The 20,780-nt window shown below is 46.7% G+C and overlaps 1 long non-coding RNA gene across 1 annotated transcript in view; it reads left to right on the forward strand.

Annotated features, from left to right (window-relative positions):
- LOC133749440 (uncharacterized) overlaps positions 1 to 20,780 on the forward strand; it is a 30,508-nt gene that overhangs the window by 5,610 nt on the left and 4,118 nt on the right. The window contains exon 2 of the long non-coding RNA XR_009864584.1: positions 20,255 to 20,529. This is a non-coding gene — a long non-coding RNA (uncharacterized LOC133749440). The remainder of the gene's footprint in view (positions 1 to 20,254; positions 20,530 to 20,780) is intronic.

Here is a 20,780-nt window from a genome sequence, read left to right on the forward strand (position 1 = left end):
GCAAATAGTATGCAAAGTGGGACCCTTACACGTATTTGCCTAGGAAGTTTTGATGACCTTATTCTGGTTTCAGAGGAGCTGGGTCACCAAGAGGGAATGTTTGCCACCAGCCCAGAGCTATTGGAGTTCTTTCCGGGGAAACAGAAGGGTAAATTCCAGATCAAACAAATGCCCGGGTTTTAAATGCGTTCTTCAAATGCGGTAATGACTGCTGCCCACTGAGCAAACCAAAAGAAAATTGTGAAACAGCCAGAATGTGACCCATAATTGAAATAAAGGACCAGTGAGAGCTTGTGCCCCTGTGTGGCCACAACAGTGTCCTCCTCTTGGCTCGACAGTGTGAAGTCAGGGCTTGAACTCTTCCCTGCAGATTTTTTTTTTAAAGACTTATTTATTTATTTGAAAGAGTTACATAGAGAGAGGAGGAGAGGCAGAGTGAGAGAGACAGAGAGAGAGAAAGAGAGAGAGAGGTCTTTCACCCACTGGTTCACTTCCCAATTAGCTGCAATGGTTGGAACTAAGCCGATCCGAAGGCAGGAGCCAGGAGCTTCCTCCAGGTCTCCCACATGGCTGCAGGGGCCCAAGGACTTGGGCCGTCTTCTACTGCTTTCCCAGGCCATAGCAGAGAGCTGGATCGGAAGTGGAACAGCCAGGACTAGAACCGGCGCCCATATGGGATGCCGGCGCTTCAGGCCAGGGCGTTAACCCGCTGCGCCACAGTGCCAGCACCCCTGCAGATGGTATTTACAAGTGACGACTCTTCACCATCTCTCCAAGTCTGGCCTTCAATCTGTAACTCGGGAGTGAGGCAGAGCACCTGTCTGATGGTGGCAGAGACAGGAGACTGACAGCTGCATCTGTGGCCCATCAGCAAGAACAGGCGGATGCCACCTTGTGGGGCCTGCAGAGGGAGTGAGAGAACCGCTGTCTCTCCAAGGACGGTGGAAAACGTTGGCACATTCCGCCTTGCCTCGAATTTAAAATCTGCCCTGCACGTCAACTGACCTGATTAGGAAGTCGTCACTTCTCGTTCTCTCAACAGACTGAGAGTTGTCTCCTAGCAACAGGGGTGTCTTACTAACTTGTAGTGGGACTGTCTCGTAGAGGATTTGTTTTGTTGGCTGCAGTTCTGCCAGTAACCAGGAAATGGGCACAGGCAGGATCCGCTTAGTCACTGGCTTGCTATCAACGTATGCATCGAAGATCCAAGATCTGGGGTAGCTGAGTTAGCGCTTGGGGGATTCTTCCTCTTCTCTTTTAATTTGAAAGGAATATATATATAAAGAGAATCTTCTATCAGCTGGTCCACTCCCCAAGGGCCCACAGCTGGGGCTGGGCCAGGCTGAACCCAGGAATCTGGAACTCTGTCTGGGTCTCCCATGTGGTTGGCAAGAACCCAAGTACTTGAGGCATCACCTGCTGCTTTCTGGAGTGCACAATGGCAGGAAGCTGGATTAGAAGCAGAGAAGCCAGAGAAGCAGAAAAATTGTGGTGTGTGTGTGTGTGTGTGTGTGTGTGTGTGAGAGAGAGAGAGAGAGAGAGAGATCGTCCAAATACTGGTTCATTCCCCAAATGGCCACAACAGTAGGGGCTGGGCCAGGTCAAAGCCAGGAGCCAGGAACTCCACACAGATCTCCCACAGAGGTGGCAGGAGCTCAAGTACTTGGGCCATCTTCTGCTGCTTTCCCAGGTACATTGGCAGGGAGCTGGATTGGAAGTAGAGCAGTGGGGACTGGAAGCATGCTCATAGGTGGCGCAGGCACTGCAGGTGGTGGCTTAATCCACTGTGTCACAACACCAGCAGTCTTGAAAACTGAAAGACACAGTAGTATAGTGCAGCCTCCTGCAGGGGCCCCTGTTGGCTATTACTTCACAGGAGGTGGTTTCTTGCTGGCAGAAGTTCCAAAACAGCACAGGGCATCACAGAGCAGGGGAAGGAATGCTAGTGGCTCTCTGTGTCTGGTCTCTAACCTTCTTTGAATGAAGCCCCCAGGATTCAGTCTTGGAGAACTCCTCCCCGACAATGACCTCCTCTCATCCCATCACTTCCCAAAGGGCCCACCTCTGAACACCAGGGTTGGAATGAATTTCCATCCCTGTAATATCTCGAAATAGGGATTACATTGCAACGCAAAGAGCCTTGGGGGACACTCAGACTGCATTCAAATCATAGCATTACTGTGTGCTGTTTCCTTTGGGTTAATTTGGATGTCCCTCTACCTTCTAGAGTTGAATATGTAGTCATGTGTATTTCTTTTCTCGTGTTTTCTAAAGAGGCATTTTAGTGTGACTTTGGTTGCATCCCTGTTTTAATATATAGCAGTCTCACTATCAGTTTATCTAAGTAAATCATTTTTTAAAAATATTATTTATTTATTTATTTGAAAGTCAGAGTTACACAGAGAGAGAAGGAGAGGCAGAGAGAGAGAGAGAAGTCTTCCATCCGCTGGTTCACTCCCCAACTGACTGCAATGGCTGGAGCTGCACCAATCTGAAACCAGGAGCCAGGAGCCAGGAGCTTCTTCCAGGTCTCCCATGCAGGTTCAGGGGCCCAAGGCCTTAGGCCATCTTCCACTGCTATCCCAGGCTGTAGCAGAGAGCTGGACTGGAAGTGGAGCAGCCGGACTAGAACTGGTGCCCATATGGGATGCCAGCCTCTCTAAGTAAATCTTAATTTCAGTTTTCTGTCCTTGTAATCCAAGAGTTCTTTTAAATTACAGTTTTAAATTTCCAAGTGCATACATAGTTTGAGAACTGTCATGTCTGAGTTGGAGTCTTCCTTTATTGAGCTTAGAGAATGTGGCTCATACGCTTTCTGTTTTTAAGGAATCTCTGAGTTTTTCTTTGTGTGAGAGGCGATGTTGCCCCCCCCCCCCCCCCCACGTGTGTCTGCCTGGTGCTGATGAGATGAACTGCAGTCCACTGGGCTGAGGCTGTGCTGCAGTGCCGGGGCTGCTGCTGTAGACAATGCCTCTCCCATCTGGAAGAGGCCCCGGGAGTCAGGGAAACAGGTGTGCTGGCTCTGTGCTGGGCACACACCTGCGTCTCATCTCGGGGTGGGCTGCTCAGCTGGAATCACAAGCTCACGCTTCCTGGTCACGTCTGTAAGCTGTGATCCTAGCAAATTCAAGGTCAGCACCAAAGATGAGCACTGGGCCTGAGAGGTTCGTGCTGGGCAGTTTGAGAGGCAAATGAGAAACTGCTTTTGCTTGTTCTTCAGGTATGACCGACCAGTGGATTCTTTTTAACTAGCAATCATATTCTCAGCCAGCGATCCTGCCTTATAATCCAAATACACATGCGGTCGTTTAAAAGGAAATAAATTCGAAAATGCAGCTCCCTGGCTGCAACAGCTACCATGTTCTGTAGCCACATGTGGCCCTGGCTGCTGTACTGGACAATGCTAATATTAAACGTTTCCATCACTGAAAAGTTTCCTATTAGGTAGCCCAGCTCTGGAAGTCAACATAGGTAGTAGGACGGGCTTTGATATCTCAGCTTGGCTAGGTTAGAGTCCCCAGGTACTCAGTCCTACACTTTCTGAGGGTTGCTGGGAGGGTAGTTAGCAGGGGTGATTAAAGCCCTCAATCAGCTGATTTTTAGTAACAGAGATTATCCCGGATAGTTTGCGTGGGCCTGATTCGGTCAGGTCGGGGAGGCCCTTACAAACAGAACTGCGGGGCCAGCAACACTGGCAGCCATATCTTGGAGCACTGCTTCGAGTCCCAGATGCTCCACTTCCTCCAGCTTCCTGCCAATGCACCTGGGAGGCAGTGGAGGATGACTCAAATACTTGGGCCTCTGATCCCCATGTGGGAGACCCAGATGGAGTTCCGGGCTTCTGGCTTCAATCTGGCCCAGCCATTCTGAACGTTTGGGGATTGAACCAGTGGAAGGAAGATCTCTTTCTCTGTCTCTGTCACTCTGCCTTATTAAATGAATAAATCTTTTTTTTTTTTAAAGAACAGATCTGCAGTATTTCTGAGGAATACATTTTAATATTAAAAAAATTATTTTGCTTATGGAAAGGCAGAGAGAGATATATACAGAGATTTCACATCTGTTGTTTTACACCCCAAATGTCCACAGTAGCTGACCTGGTCCAGATGGAAGGCAGGGCCTGGGAGCTCAATCCGAGTCCCATATGTAGGTGGCAGGGACCCAAGTACTTTAGCCATCACCTGCTGCCTCCAGGGTGCACATTAGCAGGAAGCAGGAATTGGAGCAGAGCTGGATTCAAACTCAGACGCCTCATATGATGCAGCATGCGGGCATACCAGGCGGAATCTTAGCGGCTATGCCACCCCAGGAAAAGGAAATTCTACCCTGGGAAGTTTCAGTTTTTGCCTGAGGTCCCGGCCTGCCCTTCTTCGTGGCCTGTCCTGTGGATTCCAGAGTTTCCTCTATAACCACAAAAGCCAGCTCCTGTGATAAACCTCTCAGTGTGTCGATGAGCTATCCAGTGGGTTACTGGTCTTTTCAACTGCTTCTCCGACTGAACCCTGACTACGACACTCAGGAATTCTCACCAGCACAATCCTAAAACTACAGACACACCTGCCCCGAATTCCTCTCCACCTGCTCTCCTGTCTCACAACAGGGAAAATATCCTCCTCCTTTGCCAGGCAGTCTCCCCACAGCACTCTGGATCCATTTCCTCTCGCCTCCTCAAAGACCGTGCTCCATTAATCTGCTGTCATCTTGTCCTTTTCCACTGGATCCTTTCAATCACACGCTAGGGGGAGTTGCCTGCAGGTGGGTGGTGTGAGCCCAGGGCGGAGACCAGAGGGCAGGATAGGGAAGGGAGTGGTGCGTATATGTGTGTATGTATGTATTATATGTGACTCTGTGTGTGTGACTCTGTGTGTATTATGTGTGTATGTATTATGTGTGACTGTATGTGTATTATGTGTGACTCTGTGTGTGTGACTGTGTGTATGCATTATGTGTGACTCTGTGTGTGTATGTATTATGTGTGACTCTATGTGTGTATTATGTGTGACTGTATGTGTATATATTATGTGTGACTGTGTGTGTGACTGTGTGTATGTATTATGTGTGACTCTGTGTGTGTATGTATTATGTGAGACTCTGTGTGTGTGACTGTGTGTGTATGGCTGTGTGTGTGTGTGTGACTCTGTGTATGTATTATGTGTGACTGTGTGTGTGATTGTGTGACTGTGTGTGTGATTGTGTGTGTTGTGTGTTACTGTGTATGTATTGTGTGTGACTTTGTGTGACTGTGTGTATGACTGTGTATGTATGTATTATGTGTGACTGTGTGTGATTGTGTGCATTATGTGTGATTCTGTGTGTATATATTATGTGTGACTTTGTGTATGTGTGTGTGTGACTGTGTGTGTGACTGCATATGTATGTATTATGTTTGCCTCTGTGTGTATGTGACTCTGTGTGTGTATGTATTACGTGTGACTCTGTGTGTATGTGACTCTGTGTGTGTGTATTATGTGTGACTCTGTGTGTGTATAATGTGTGACTGTGTGTATGTATTATGTGTGACTGTGTGTGTGATTGTGTTACGTGTGACTGTGTGTGTATGTATTGTGACTTTGTGTATGTGTGTGACTGTGTGTGACTGTGTATGTATGTATTATGTTTGACTCTGTATGTGACTCTGTGTGTGTGTATTATGTGTGACTCTGTGTATGTATTATGTGTGACTCTGTGTGTGTGACTCTGTGTGTGTATGTATGATTGTGTGTGTTACGTGTGACTGTGTGTGTATGTATTATGTGTGACTGTGTATGTATGTATTATGTTTGACTCTGTGTGTATGTATTATGTGTAACTGTGTGTGTTATGTGTGACTGTGTGTGTATGTATTATGTGTGACTGTGTGTGTGACTCTGTGTGTATATATTATGTGTGACTCTGTGTGTGTGACTCTGTGTGTGTGACTCTGTGTGTGTGTTACTGTGTATGTATTATGTGTGACTGTGTATGTATTTTGTGACTCTGTGTGTTGTGTGTGTTACGTGTGACTGTGTGTGTATGTATTATGTGTGACTGTGTATGTATGTATTATGTTTGACTCTGTGTGTATGTATTATGTGTGACTCTGTGTGTGTTATGTGTGACTGTGTGTGTATGTATTATGTGTGACTGTGTGTGTGTGACTCTGTGTGTATATATTATGTGTGACTCTGTGTGTGTGACTCTGCGTGTGTGTTTTACTGTGTGTGTATTATGTGTGACTGTGTGTGTGACTCTGTGTGTATATATTATGTGTGACTGTGTGTGTGACTGTGTGTGACTCTGTGTGTGTGACTCTGTATGTGTGTGTGTTACTTTGTATGTATTATGTGTGACTGTGTATGTATTTTGTGACTCTGTGTGTTGTGTGTGTGACTGTGCATGTGTGTGTATTTCTTTGCCACATTTACAGGCACCTGATGTTCCATCCCATGAACCTCCTGAGCAGACTTAGGAAATGTGTCTCAAAACCATCCACCTGCAGGATGAGAGGGAAAAAGCGTGTACCTGTCAGATCCCATTGCCCTCTGGCCGAGAGTCCTCCCTCTGGCATTAGCTCACCTGGATTCTGGGTTGCACAGTGTGGATACTGAAAAGATACTCAGGAGTTCCCAGTCACAAAGCAGAGAAGCCTCAGAGCAGGAAGAGGTGGAAGGCAGGGGCCCAAACCAAGGCGTTGCTCCACCACACCCACAGGGAGCTCAGCGTTTGGCAAAGCAGTGGTGGAAGCAGGAGGATTTGAAGTACAAGAGGTGTCCAGTACAGCCCCCTGCACACACTGACCTCTCTCCCTCGTCCCCTCACAGCCACACTTGCTGGGAGACTTGAGTCCATATGTCACTTCCACTTCTCACTTCCTATCTGCAATCAATGTGACTGCTGGCTGTGTTCCCCAGTCCCCCAACTCCTTCATGACCTAAACTCTTCTTCTCAAGGTCACTAATGATCTCCACGTGCTGGCCAAATCCAGTGTGGCATTCTCAGCTTTAATTTCCTTGGCATCTCAGCGCCATCTAGCAGCAGCTACTTCCTTCTCAAGACGCTCTGCTCATGACCTTCGTGGCACCACACTGGCTGGGTTTTCTGTCGTCCTCTCTTCCTCCCACCATGCATTCTCTTGGTTAACTTGTGCCGCCCAGTAACTTTCAATATGCCTCTGGTCTTCACTGCCACACTGACTTACCCAACCTCGATTGCTCTTTGCACGCTACCTATCCAGCCAACGACACACGCTAGGCAGGATTCCTAACATGTCCAAAACAGAACTCCTGATCCTTCCCTGAACACGTGCCCTTTCTCCAGGCCATCCACGTGGGAAGTGGCATCAACATGGGCCTAACTGCTCACGCCAGAATCCTGGGAGTCTTCTTTGACTCTGCTACTTTTTTCACGTCTGATACAACACCAAGTGCTGAATTGCCTTCCGGTAGACCAGCTTTCAAATCCATTCAACTTCTCGTCATCTCGAATACCATCCCCTTGGTCTGAGCCACTTCTCATCTGAACTGAAAAGCTTCCTAATGGTTCTTTCCACGCCCGTTCTTGTCCCTATTCTGACCTTTCTACTTAGAGCAAAGACATGTTCTTTTAATATTCATCAAGTCTAGCGTGAAACTCTTCAACAGATATCCACCCTCTTTGGGTTAATTTCTGACAGTAGAGATAAGACAGGTGTTTTGCTCAGTGGTTAAGATGCCTCTTGGGGTGTCTGCATCCCATGTCCGAGTGCTTGGGTTTGAGATTCAGATTGATTTAGGATTCCAGGTTCCCGCTAATGAGCACCTTGGGAATTTGGTCCCTGCCACCTACACGGGAGACCCAGATGAAGTTCCTGGCTCTTCTTGGCTTTGGTCTGGCCAAACCCTGGATGTTGCAGGATTTGCAGAGTGGGCCAGAGGATGGAAGCCCCCCCCCCCATTCTGTGTGTGTGCATGTGTGTGTGTGCTTGCACCTTTCAAACAAATACTGAGTAAATAAATAATTTAAAAGATATCAGGAATAAGACCTAGAGGGCCAGTAGTGCTGGGCTCTGCATGTCTCTCCACACTACCTTGTGCCCCTCCAGCAGCCTCCTTCCAGTTTCTCTTCCTCCTGGAGTCTGTCGTGCCTGCCGTTTCTGCTGCCTCACAGATGCTTCTCCCAGCTTCTCCTGGGAAACCCATTCTTTAGGTCTCAGCTTGATTGCCACTTCCTCTAAGAGGCCCACCCTTAATCTAGTCATTGGTAATCTACCGTAATCTAGTCATTGGTAATCTACCGTAATCTAGCAATTTGTAATTTTCCTCGAGGAGTGTCTCACGGTGTAGAACCAGATAAACAGGTGTGTGATTATCTGTCGCTGTCTCCTCTTGCTCCGTGGGGGAAAGAAACCCCATCTCTGTAGTTCTTTGCAGAATTCTCTGAGCCTACCAAGGTGCCTGGAACTCAAAACCCAGGAAATGAGTGAGGGAAGGGAAGGAGGGAGGGAAGAAGGAAGGAATAAAGTCTCAGAGGAAGAATACGTTTTATTGTGAGTTGGAAACAGCGTCTTCCCCACTCAAGTGTCTGTGTATTGGGGGCAACTCTACGCTAATACACCTGCCCCTGCTGCTATCCGGTTGGCTCCTTCCAACTCCTGCATCTTCCAGTTTCCACCCCTCCCTCCAGCAATGGAGGCTCAGGCTGCCTCCTTCTTTCCCTCCCGTTGTCTTACATGACCCTGGATGTTTATGATGCTACCGTGAATACCTCTTAGTATGTTTTTCACAAGCTTGTGTTAGGGTGGGTCATACGCTGCCAGAGAGGATATCTTTCATCATGAATTAAGAACCTAAATGTGGTATTTCCTGCTATCCCCCCAAAATAATATTTCTAGGTCTTTAGCAAAAAAAAATACAAGCATGAAAAAATATACTCTATCCAATATGGTGGGTGATGAGAAGCTGAATTAGGCACTGGGCCAACTAAAGAAAGGGCACAGCTGAGTGGGCCCCTTCTCCTTGGAGAACCTGCTCTCCAAGAGAAATAAAGACCTCACACCAGCATTCACCCAATTGCTCAAGCCGGAAGTCTGGGAGTTATGGTTGATGCATATTTGACATCATTGTTTCATCATTTGGGGCAAATCCTAGTTGTTGCACATTTCTGTCTTGACGCTATTCTATTCCTGCAACTTCTGAGCTATGCTGACTGGCAGGTTCAAAATGAAAGTAAGCATAAAATGACCAGCCAGCGTTGACTTTCTGCCAGTTCCATGGAGACGTGGACGTTTCCCAAAAGCGTTGCCAGAGCCGGCTCCAGGGGCCTCCTGCTTGGCCCATATCCTCCCTCACTTCTTCCAGCGCCGACTCTGCATGCAGCCAGGAGGAGCATTCTAAAACCCGAGTTCCACTGCTTCACCCACCTCCGTGGTTTCTCAGCCCAACTCACACCCAGCTCACAAGGGCCGGCCCTCCCTGCCGTGCCCTCGGCCCCCACCCTGCTCCTCCAGCTCTACCCTCCAGCTGCAACCCAAGCTCCCAGTTCCTCAAATTCCCGGGGCTCCCTCGGGCATCGGGCCCCACAGGCAGCCTGCCAGCCTCAGTCTGGGCCCTCTGATCTCAGAGCAAGCATCAGTTCCCCAGGGAGACTCCCTGGACTTCCCACTTCTCCTTTGGAGCGAGTAAAACCGTCGTCAGTCATGTGTCTCGCGCATGTCATCCCATTCTACGAGGTGCTCCACGTCTTCACGTTTGGGGCTGATCATCCCGCTGGGTCAAAAGAGTCAAGGCCAGTGACTCACTGTGGCAGTGACCAGCCGCCCCACTCCCCGCCCCACCCCCAGTGCGCAGAAACCAACACAGAATTGGTACCCGGGAGATGTTTGAAATGGAGAAACAAGCAAGCGGTGAGGCATTGGAGATGTCTGAGTGTGTGTTCGAGCCGCTGTGATCACAGCCCAGTTCCGTATGACAAAGCGTTGTGGAGTCTGAGTAATTATCCCCTGAGGATTCTGGTTTTCCTCATTGCTGGGTTCCTTTTTTGCTCACATCCTCGGGTTTGCGTGATTGCTGGGTCGATGTGCAGTGTAGGGTGAAGATGCTGGTGGGGGAGGGGGGGCACCGGTGACCACAGCCAGGCCAGGGGCTGTGGTCTTGGACTGAGTGCATTTCACCGAAGAGCGGTGGTGATTAGAGGGGACACAGAAACCGCAGCCATTCCTGTGGTTCCTCCTCAAAGAGCTGCTGTACAAACACCTAGAAAAGCAAGACTGGGTTTGCACTTCCAGGCACAGCATTTGGGATGCTGCCTAGTGTTTGAGCACTGGGAACAGTGCAGTAGATGCGGGCAGAGCAAGACGGTCACCTCTGTGCAATGCAACCCTGTTCCTCTCTGTCCACGGTGACAGGATCTAGGGTCAGATGTGATTTGGCCACGTTCTCTCTGCCATCAGGAAGAGGGAAGGAAGCGATTCGGAACCACTGGGATTGTGCAGAAGCAGTGGTAGCGGGGTGGGGTGGGGTGGGGGGGTGGTGGTGGTGTCCCCAGAGCCATTCTGCCCATGCTTATTCAAACCTTTTGATCCTGCCAGCTGTCTCCAAGGCCTTCCGGAAAATTCCCCCTTCTTTTCTGCAATCAGTCAGAGCTGCCTTCTGTTATTAGCAACGCAAAGAGCCCCATGCTTACAAATACAGAGAGGATAGCTCTGGGCAGGTGTGAGCTGAAACTAGCTAGGAAGGTGAGGAGGCCAGTTTGCGAATTACAGGAAGAGGGAGAGGGGAAGAGTGAGAGCGAAAAAAAGAAAGGGGGAGAAAATGTCAGCAAGAGAAGAGGCAGGGGCCAGGCGAGAGCAGAAGCCACAGTGTGAAGAGGCAAAGAGAGAGCAGAGCCTGCAGGCCGGGGTGGGGGAGGGGGGGCACCTGCAGAGGAGAAAGGGAGAAACAGAAGGAGAGAAAAGGGGTTGAGAGATAGGAGGATGAGAGCAAGAGGGGGGTTCTGGGGTTCAGACATCCCCACCCAGGGCACAGCCTGGGTCTGACGTCACAGAAAGGCCCAGACTAGGAGACATGCCAGGCTCAGGGAGCACAAAGGAACCGGCGACTTAGCGTGCACAGCCTCCATCCACAAATGGAGGCCCCCAGCCCACAGTTGTTCAGTGGAGCCCTCAGCTGCCCGGGAGGACTGGGCTGTCTTTTTCTCATGGGGTTTGGGATCTTTTTTTCCCTACTTTGGCTTAATGTAGCTTAGGATGGCACTTGCTGGGAGCTATGAAATGGACAAGAGCAGCAGCAAAACACATGGGGTGGGGCTGGGGAATCACGTTTGTGAGCACAGATGAGGGCCAACTTGTTAGAAACAGCAGAAGCTTCTCAAAAACCCTGGGGTTAAACAAAGTGCCCAAAAACGGGTGGAGACACTCACTCTCAGAGTGGATGTCTGGGCGGTGATTTCCTCACTGGAAGAAATGGCCTGGATTCACAGCAAGAGGTGGCTTTGGTCACATTTCAAATAGAGACTCAGCCCTCCTGCCTTGGCTTCCTTTGCCTCATGTCTTTCCAGGGGAGGGGGTTTCTTTCTTTCACCGGGGAGACTGCTTCATTGAAGCTGTCTCACCTCTAAGGCTAAAGGCTTTGTGAGGGCAACAGATGTGTTCTTTTAAGCCACCTGTCCCCAGGTTCTAGCAAAAGGCCCGAGATGTAGCAGGTGTCCTGTAACTGTATTAGAAAGCGGATGAAGCTGGTGGTCTTCTAACCTTAATATGCTGATTCTGAAAGGACCAGTGGGCGCGTCCTTAATGTGACCTAGGAACAGTCATGACTGTGGAGTCCTCCCTGCTGTGGCCACTCTTCCTCTTCTTCCTGCTCCCCCCACTCAGGGTCCCAGTCCTGTCACTGCTGTCTGGGAAGAGCGTCTCACATCTGTCCCCTCTGCTCCCCTCCCAGGGTCACTATCCCAGGGAACAGCATCGCAGGGACACCGTAGCACCTGTTCCCTTGCTTTCTGGGCTTCCATTTGTTAGCCACCCCCCCCCATGGAATTTCCCTGCCCAAATTCAGCCTGGATTTCCACTGGAAAAGGCCCCAGTCCCTCCCACAGCTGATTAGAGCCACTGACTGAAACGGTGGTTCCCTCCTGTATACGTCCTGGCATCAGCTTGGGTTTTGCAGATTTTCCTAATCGTTAAGCCATATGTAGGTGAACTGAGAAAAGCCCATCTCAACTACCAACTAAGGGCAGCCTGACATTCAAGTCTGCCCCTTGGTAGACAGCCGACTCCCAGCCAGCCAGGTGCCCACTAAGAGGTGACACAACCATCGCCCGGGTGTTCCTCTCTGGGGTGCACTTGTTCCCAGCCCATGCTGCCATCTAGCAGATGTGAAAATAACCGGGCCAGGAGTAAGGTGGGAGGTGTGTCCTGACTTTAGTGAGTTGTTTCCTGAGAGAGCTCCCCCCCACCAACCAACCAACCAACCAACACTGTGTGTGTGGATAATGGAGAAAATTGCCATGGTGAGAGTAGGTGCTGGGAAAAGCCTTTGTTCATTGAGCACAATGAGATCCACGCCAAGCAGAGTGTGAAGAAGAGGCCTCCTTGGCTTCTGGGATGGGGCTGGGAGCTGGGGATGCTGACAGCAGCATTATAGAAGGGAGGATGGGGAAGGCAGTGAGCGCTCAGCCACGTGGCCTGCAGGCAGAATCACCGGGATTGGTTTTGCCTTATCTGAGGTGAGAAGGAAGAACAAAGTGTGTGCAACCCTGAGCACCACAGCAAGAAAAGCCAGGGTCTGGCCAATGCAGCGTGGAAAAAAGGAAGGGAGGGCATCCTTCTGGAGATGCCAAAGAAAAGCAAGCTTCCAAATGCAAAACACCCAGAAAAGATCAGGAAACTCTTATGAAATATTACATTGTTGCTATGGATTTATTCTAAGAGGAGGAGTGTGGTGGGGGAAAGAGGCACAGAGTCACCACACAGACCCCAGGAGTTGGGTGAAAGCAGGCCAGAGGTGAGCAGCCCACAGACTCGTTTACTTCAGTTGGTATAGCAGCTTAAATAGCCAAGGCAGCCAATCCGGTCAATGGACGGTTTATGCCCTAACCAATCACAGCCTGTTGCCAGGCAGTATCCAAAGCCATCCAATCACAGCCTGTTACCAGACAGGCTCCGTTGCCAGGTGGGTTTCCAAGCCATTCCTGAGTAACTGATGCTCACTTGCCAGTGGCCATTTTGGCATCGTCTTCTCATTCCACCACATTACATGACTTGTCGCCCGTCATGAAAATGGGGAAAGCTCTAGGAAGAGAGCAGCTGGCGTGAAGAGACTACAGGATACGAGAGGAGACAACAGTAAAGAAAGGATTGCAAAAAAATCAGAAAAGGAATCTAAAAATGTAAGAGCAAAATTTTAATCCACATTCATGGCAAAAAAAAAAAAAAGGACAAGAACAAGACTATAGGAAATTGAGAGTATGCATGGCAAACTTCAAAATTTTTCACATAAAACAGAAAGAGTGTGCTGATGCCTAAGCCTCACACCCAGAACTCACACCCAGAAATTCTGACTTAATTGACCCAGAATAGGGCCTTAATAATTTACTGGTGGTGTTGTTCACTTTGTTTTTAATTCTGACACTCAGTCCATGTCTCAGACCTCTTGAATCAAAATTGCTGGAGGTGGGATGAGACGTCTGTATTTTTTAAAGTTCCCTGAGTGTCAAATGTGAGGTCAACATGGAGAACCACCCTCACTGCTCTAGAGTTTGGAAGGCAAATTTGTAACTTGCAGATTTCAAGGTTATTGTTCAGTCATGAAAGACACCAGGGGACATGGTTAGGCAGTCAAGTACTTAGCAAATACCAACATATCTTCTAGAAGAAGTAATTGAAGATACCCTTCAGCCCTTCAGCTGAGTAAAACATGAAGCCAAACAAAGAACTAAAAACTAGCACACATATGGTATAAATGGTGTGGTGCTGACTTAAAATGCAAACACTGTTCTTGAAAAAGGATACCGATATATAATTTAAAAAGCATAATTTAATAAAACATCTCTCTGTATTATATTAGCAGTGACTGAATAGGGAAGATTGTCCTAATCTGTTCTCTCTTGCTGTAACTCAACACCTAAAGCTGGGGACTTCCTACAAAAGAGAGGCTTATTTAGCGCCCAGTTCTGGAGATTCAGAAGCATGGCATCACTGCCTGCTCTTTTGATGAGGATCCTCTGGCTACATCACACCATGGCGGATGGCTTCCTGCTTGGAGTGAGTGCAGGAGGGACAGATCACACGGGAAGACAGGGAGCAAGAGAGGGTGAGCTGAGTCCCCTGAACTCAGTTTATAACAACTTGCATTCTTGGTGCTGATCTAGTTCCATGAAAGCCAGAATTCCCGAGATACCTTTCATCTGCTTCTAGGTTATGTATCTAGGCTCCATCTCTTAAAAGTCACACACCTCCCAGCACCAGCACACTGGGGATACACTCAAACCATATCCAAACCACAGCAAGTGTAGCGTAACAAGCATGATACACACATACATGTTAGATTACATATATATATACATATGCATATGAAAAAAGACAATATAAGCAAACTAAATGTGTGAATATATTAATGAAATTTCATATTTAGAGTGTTACAGCTCTGATCAATTTTGTAGCCAATTTCCTGTTCATACCACTCAGAACAGCAGCTTAGTAAATGTGTTTCTTGGGGCCAGTGTTGTGGCATAGTGGGTTAAGCTGCCCCCTGCAACACTGGAATCCCGTGTAAACAGCAGTTCAAGCTCTGGCTGCTCCACTTCTGATCCAGCTCCCTGCTAATGTACCTGGGAAAGCAGCAGAGGATGATCTAAGTACCTGTGCCCCTGCCACCAGCATGGGAGATCTGGATGGAATTCCAGCTCCTGGGTTCAGCCTGGCCCAACTCCAGTCATTGCGGCCATTTGGGGAGTGAACCAGCAAGTGGAAGATCTCTCTCTCCCTCTCTCTAACTCAGACTTTCAAATAAATAAATCTTTTAAAAATTTTGTTTCTCTATATGTGAAACAAACAGTACAAATTTACTTAATTTTCCAAATCAAATTTCCAAATCATTTTTTTTGTAGACACCACCCACAAAAAGGCAGGACTTCTTTCCTGCCTTTGGATCATATGAGAATTTACAGCCAGGTAAAAGGGGGTAGGGATAGGGTCCGGATACTTGTCAGTTTTGCCTGCTACTAATGGCGGTTGTCACCACAATCGCGTTTGGTGCTGTCAAAACTGCCATTCATTCTGGCAGCTTTCTTTCCTACATCAGCTCTGGCTGTAGCTCCCAAGATTAGGCTCCTTACTTGCTCAGGGGTTCCGCAATCGAGGGCCCACATCTGGACCACTCAGGTAATTGAAGTCCTGGAATCCAAGTGCTGGAGGCAGTCCACTGGCCTTTGCAGTCTTTCAAGGTATAATCATGTTAACCCTTAAAATACAAGGATCGGGATAAAATCCTGAATAAAACGTAGTGAGTAAGTCTTGGCAGACTAGAATACTGGGATTCCCACTGTGGCAATTAGGGAGAGCCAGACAAATCACAGAAGTCACATGTCTGTGGCTCTCAGAAAATTGAGGAAGCAACGCAGGCTGCATAAATGACCAGTTGTTTTCTTCCTTGGGGACATTTTACAATTCTGGGCACGGACTAAGAATTAGACTTGGTTCGTGAAGAAGGACTTTGCTTGGGGAAAAAGAAACCAGAGAGGGTTTTTGCAGGCACGTGGGGAGAGAAACTAGAAACTTGAGAAATACTAAGCATGCCGGTTTTCCCCGTGGGACCACTCTGTGTCCATGGACTATTGCAGACAGGATGGGACAGTCCGCTGAAGGCTTCCAAAGGCATAAGAGAATCTTTCCTAGTTTCATGGTGCTAAGTAGAAAACTTCTAATGAGAGAAAGAAATCCTGCCACTCTAACACATGGGTTTTGAAGTTGCAGTGGTGGCAAGACTGGTGAAGCTAAGGGACCAGGTTCGAAACCTCCGAAGTTCAGCACTAAATTCCCCATGGTCTTTCAGAACTGAGAGGACACAGCTCCTGCAAGCTTGAATCAAAATCCCAGAAGAGCTGTGTTTGAGGAACAGAGAAAAACCAGAAGTGGACGGAGCCTGACCAAAGCTGCCACTTGAGAGCTCAGAGATGAAACTCTTCACTGTTGTCTGCCTCTCCAAAGAGGAGTGTGGAAACCCTCCCTCGTACAAGGCACCGCATGGAGCCTCTGCAGTGCCTTCGTATACAATGTCTGGCATATAAGAGGAAGAGAAGTCGCACAGGTGGGCGTGCGGAGGAGCAGGAAGATGTGGCTGATACCCATAGGAGAGAGAAAAGATGAATAGCAGCAGGCCCATGGTTAAGGCAGACATGGAAGCTTTAAAGACAAGGTCTTTAAAGGTGGCAGTTAAAAATATCACACGAAATAGAAGAAAAGAGGAGAAAAGTAGATGAAAAGTTAGAGAAGAGCAAAGAAACTTGAAATCTATGTTGGAAACAATCAAGTGGGCATTCTCTGACAAACACTGATATCTGAAGTTAAGAACACATCAGATACGTAAAACAGCAGACTGGACCGAGAAGACGACTGGGCTCTAGGACAGGACAACAGGAAAATGTACAAATCCAAGCACAGATGGAAAAAACGTCTGAAGCCACAACTGAGTGTGAGAGCTATATGGAACAACATTGAAATGTCTACTGCATTTGACGGGAATCCCAGAAGAGGAAGATAAAGGAGTAGGAGCAGAAATATTACTTCAAGAAATAATTTTTCTCAGATTCAAGAAGTACAGAAAATCCTATGTTGGATAAATAAAAAGAGACAGTACTTAGACCTGTTTCTTTCAAATTTCTAATAATCAAGGATTAAGAAAAAAACATTAAAAGTCTTAAAAGCATTCTGAGGAAAGACGTTATTAACTTCAGAGAAGCAACAATGAAACTAGTGACTAACTTTTCAACATCAACTGCAGAAGCCAGGAGATAATGGAGTTACACGGTCTCAAAAATGCAGACCTGGAATTCTGTACTTACTTAAGATATCACCAAAGACGTGGGAAAAATAATGACAACTTCAGGAAAATAAGAACTTTTCACCAACACATTCATTACCAAAACAATTAGAGGAAAAACTTAAAACCAAAAGAAAATGACCATAATAAGGCATGGAAGTGAGAAAAGGAATGAAGAGTAAAGGAAATTAACTGTGTGCGTAAGTATGAAATACTACTCCCCATTTCATGTAACAATATTAATCATGTCTTGTGGGAACTACACATAAATGAAATATGAGGCAACAATAACAAAAGAGATGGACTATGTCAGCCAAGAATGCATATTACAATCTCCAGAGAAATCCTAAACAAATAATACAATAATGTATAACTAACCACTGAGTCACTAAAGAAGTCTACAATGGGAGAATAAATGAACAAAGAACAGAATAATAAATTCTAAAAGATAGTAAGACGGCGAACTTAACCCCAACCTATATTGGTGATTCCATTTAATATAAATGAGCCAAACAATGAAATAATGCTCAAGATTATTAGACTAAATAAGTTTTTAAAATCTATTATGTTGTTAGCAATTATCACTATACAGGTTGGCAGAAGAAATGAGAATGAAGGAATGGTAAAAGATTTGTCACAGACACTAACCAAGAAAGAGTCGATATCATCATATTAATAGTAGGCATTACCAGAATATAGTCCATGTTGGTCTTACAGGAAGTCTTAAATTCTCTTCAGGGAATTCAAATCATATGGAATATATTCTGTGACTACAGCTGAATTAAAGCATAAATCAATCAGAAACTGATCATTAGAAAATTCTCCAACTATTTGAAATGATGAAACATGATTCTAAATAATGAAGGATCAAAAAATAAATAAAATCAGAAAATATTGCGAACTGAATGATAATGAAAAGGTTTATTAAACAATGATGCCTAAAAGGAAACTCACAGCTCTACCAAACACAAATGGAGAGGAGAAAAGAAACACTGAAAAACAACAAACCCAAGTCAGAAAAAATTAAATTCAAAGGAAACATAAGGGAGAAAGCTTGTTTTTAATTGTAACTTCATTTATTTTCATTTTATTTGAAAGGCAGAGAAAGAGAGGGAGAGGGAGGGGGTGAGAGAGAAGAGAGGGAAAAGGAAAGGGAAAGATCTTTTATTCATTGGTTCACTTTCCATACACCCACAACAGCCAAGGCTGGGCTAGGCCTAAGCCGGGAGCCAAGAACTCCATTCAGGTCTGCAATGTGGAGCCTTCCAGAGTGTGTCACAATATCTACCCCAAGCAAGTAAATATTAATCAGTAAAATGAAAAGATAAGAAGCATACAAGAGGGCAAATAAAACCAAAAAAGTTGGTTCCTTGAAAATGTTAATGCAACCAATGAGCCCATCATAGAACTAATCAAGAAAAAGAAAAGGAAAACATACATTATCAACATCTGGAATGAAATAGGGGCCAGCACCACTGATACTTAATAGAGAAGAGGTTGTGATGAAGGACACTATGTCATTTTAGTTTTTAAAACTCTGATGAAATGGGTAAGATCTTAAAGTAAGTTACTAAAGTGGACACAAAAATAAATAGAAAATTCCAATAGAACAATCCATTGAAAGAAATTGAGTCTATATATTAATTGTTGCACATCTATGAAATTAAGTAACAGTGCCGGCATCCCATGTTGGTGCCAGTTCCACTTCCAAGCTAGCTCTCTGCTATGGCTTGGGAAAGCAGTAGAAGATGCCTCTCCTCTCTCTGTGTAACTCTGACTTTCAAATAAATAAATAAATCTTGAAAAAAAAAAAAAAGAAATTGAGCAATTCTATATTCACCAAAGACACTGAAAGAAATTAAAAATCTTTTTACGAAGGCCTCAACAATGAATCTTTACAAATATTTAAGGAGTAAGTCACATCAGACTTATACAGACTCTTCTACCCCACAGTACTGTATTTTGTTTTTTATCCTTGGCTACATAAATCAGGAATTAAGTTTAGAGGACAGAGGGAGGTAGACGATGATCTTAGGGCTATCTCCAAAGTCACTACAACCTGCTGGTGAATTTGCTCTCTTGGTCAGAAATACCATGTTTTAAAAACTGTTTAGCCCCCTGGGTGCCAGGACAATTTTTCTCATAGGAAACCTAATTCCGGTTTTTCTCACTGTGGCTGAGAGTAAGGGATGAAGAGAGGAAACCTCGTTGTTCCTTGTAAACCTACAGGGGAAGAGAAAAGGGAGCAAGTGAGCTTTCCATTGACTTCATCAGCTCTGGGGTGACAGGAGGTGCTTAGGCCGGTGCCTGGGGTGTAGCCGTCACTCAGGGTTGCTCTGGCTGCATCCTCACTCTCGTGTTCCAGCACATTCAGGGACTGCTTGTACTGACACCTGTCTCATGGCCCTTGGCTTCTCCTCCTTCTTCCTGACAATCGCCCTGCAGTTTCCCTACGGAGAGACCAACCCCCTGGCAGGCACAGCCTGTACGCTGAGGCTCTGTGAGTGGACTTCAGCCGGAGAAAGGGCTCCGGGGCCAGTGAAGTGCAGGGATCCTATAGCGATTAATTCCCCCTATCAGTGTGACTGGACCACGGGACACCCATGGCCAAATGAGATTCTGGGCGTTTTGATGACAATAGTTTTGGATGTGAGGAACATTTAAACTGGTAGAGTGAGTAACGCGGGCTGTCCTCCCCAAGGTGGGTGGGCCCATTCCTCAGCTGAACGCCTGCCTAGAATCAGAAGGCTGACCCTCCCCCCGTAACATCTTCCTGTCTGCCTTCCTGCGAGTTGGAATCTCAACTCTGCCTGGATCCTTCAGACTGGAACAACACCATCCGCTCTCTGGGGTCTCCGGATTGTGCTCCCCCCGCAAATCTCAGCAGCTGTCAGCCTCCATCAGCATGCGAGCCAACTCCTTCTCGCAAATGACTGTATATTATATAGATGAAGATTCCACCGGCAGAGCTGAAAGTGGAGCCAGCTCAGGGGATAGAGAACAGAGAGGGATCCTAAGGAGCTGGGCTAAGCCCTCAGGCCACACCTGAAGCTCCTTTCAACTTTGCAATATGTACCAGCCAACACATTTCCTTTTTGCTTATGATAATCAGGGCTGGATTTTCCATTGCTTCCAAAAGAATGTTTTCCTTAATGAGCACACAAATGTATACACAAACCCCTGTCTTTTTCTTCTTTATTTTTGTTGTGTCTAATCAAAATCTGCTTTACTCAATAGCGAGGGCTTTCATCTTATTCTTTTAGGCTGACGCTGGCCAGCACTACAGGCAGGGAAAGGTTTGACATCTGCATCACCCAGTGGAGTCCACGAATTGGATAAAATCTTCTACAAAGAGAGAATGTTGACCGAGATGAGAAGCCAAAGACGGGGTCTGCTGAGGGAGGAAGAGCTGGCAGAAGGGGAAGTGGTCATTGGCGTAGAAGGAGTCCAGATGGAGGTGTAACGCAGAAACCTGGAGAAGAACACACAGCAGGAAGGAGGAACAGGCCAACCAGGTGGAGTGCAGCTGAGAAACTGTGTAAGTGGGTAGACAGCTGTTGATGCTAAGTGTCTATCCAGTGGGGTGGTGGAAATGAAACTCCCCTGGAGTGAGCTGAAGAGGGAATGAGATAAATAAACATAGACCAAGAAGTTAGATGACTTAGATTTCTTTCAGGAATTTTTCAATGAAGGGAAACAGGACAGTAACTGAAGGGGGCATTGGATTGTATTTGGCAGGGTGGGGTGGGGGGGTGGTTAGGTGACATCTTTAGACACTGATAAGAAAGA

This window comes from Lepus europaeus, chromosome 20, assembly GCF_033115175.1.
Source record: "Lepus europaeus isolate LE1 chromosome 20, mLepTim1.pri, whole genome shotgun sequence".
Lineage (NCBI taxonomy): Eukaryota > Metazoa > Chordata > Mammalia > Lagomorpha > Leporidae > Lepus > Lepus europaeus.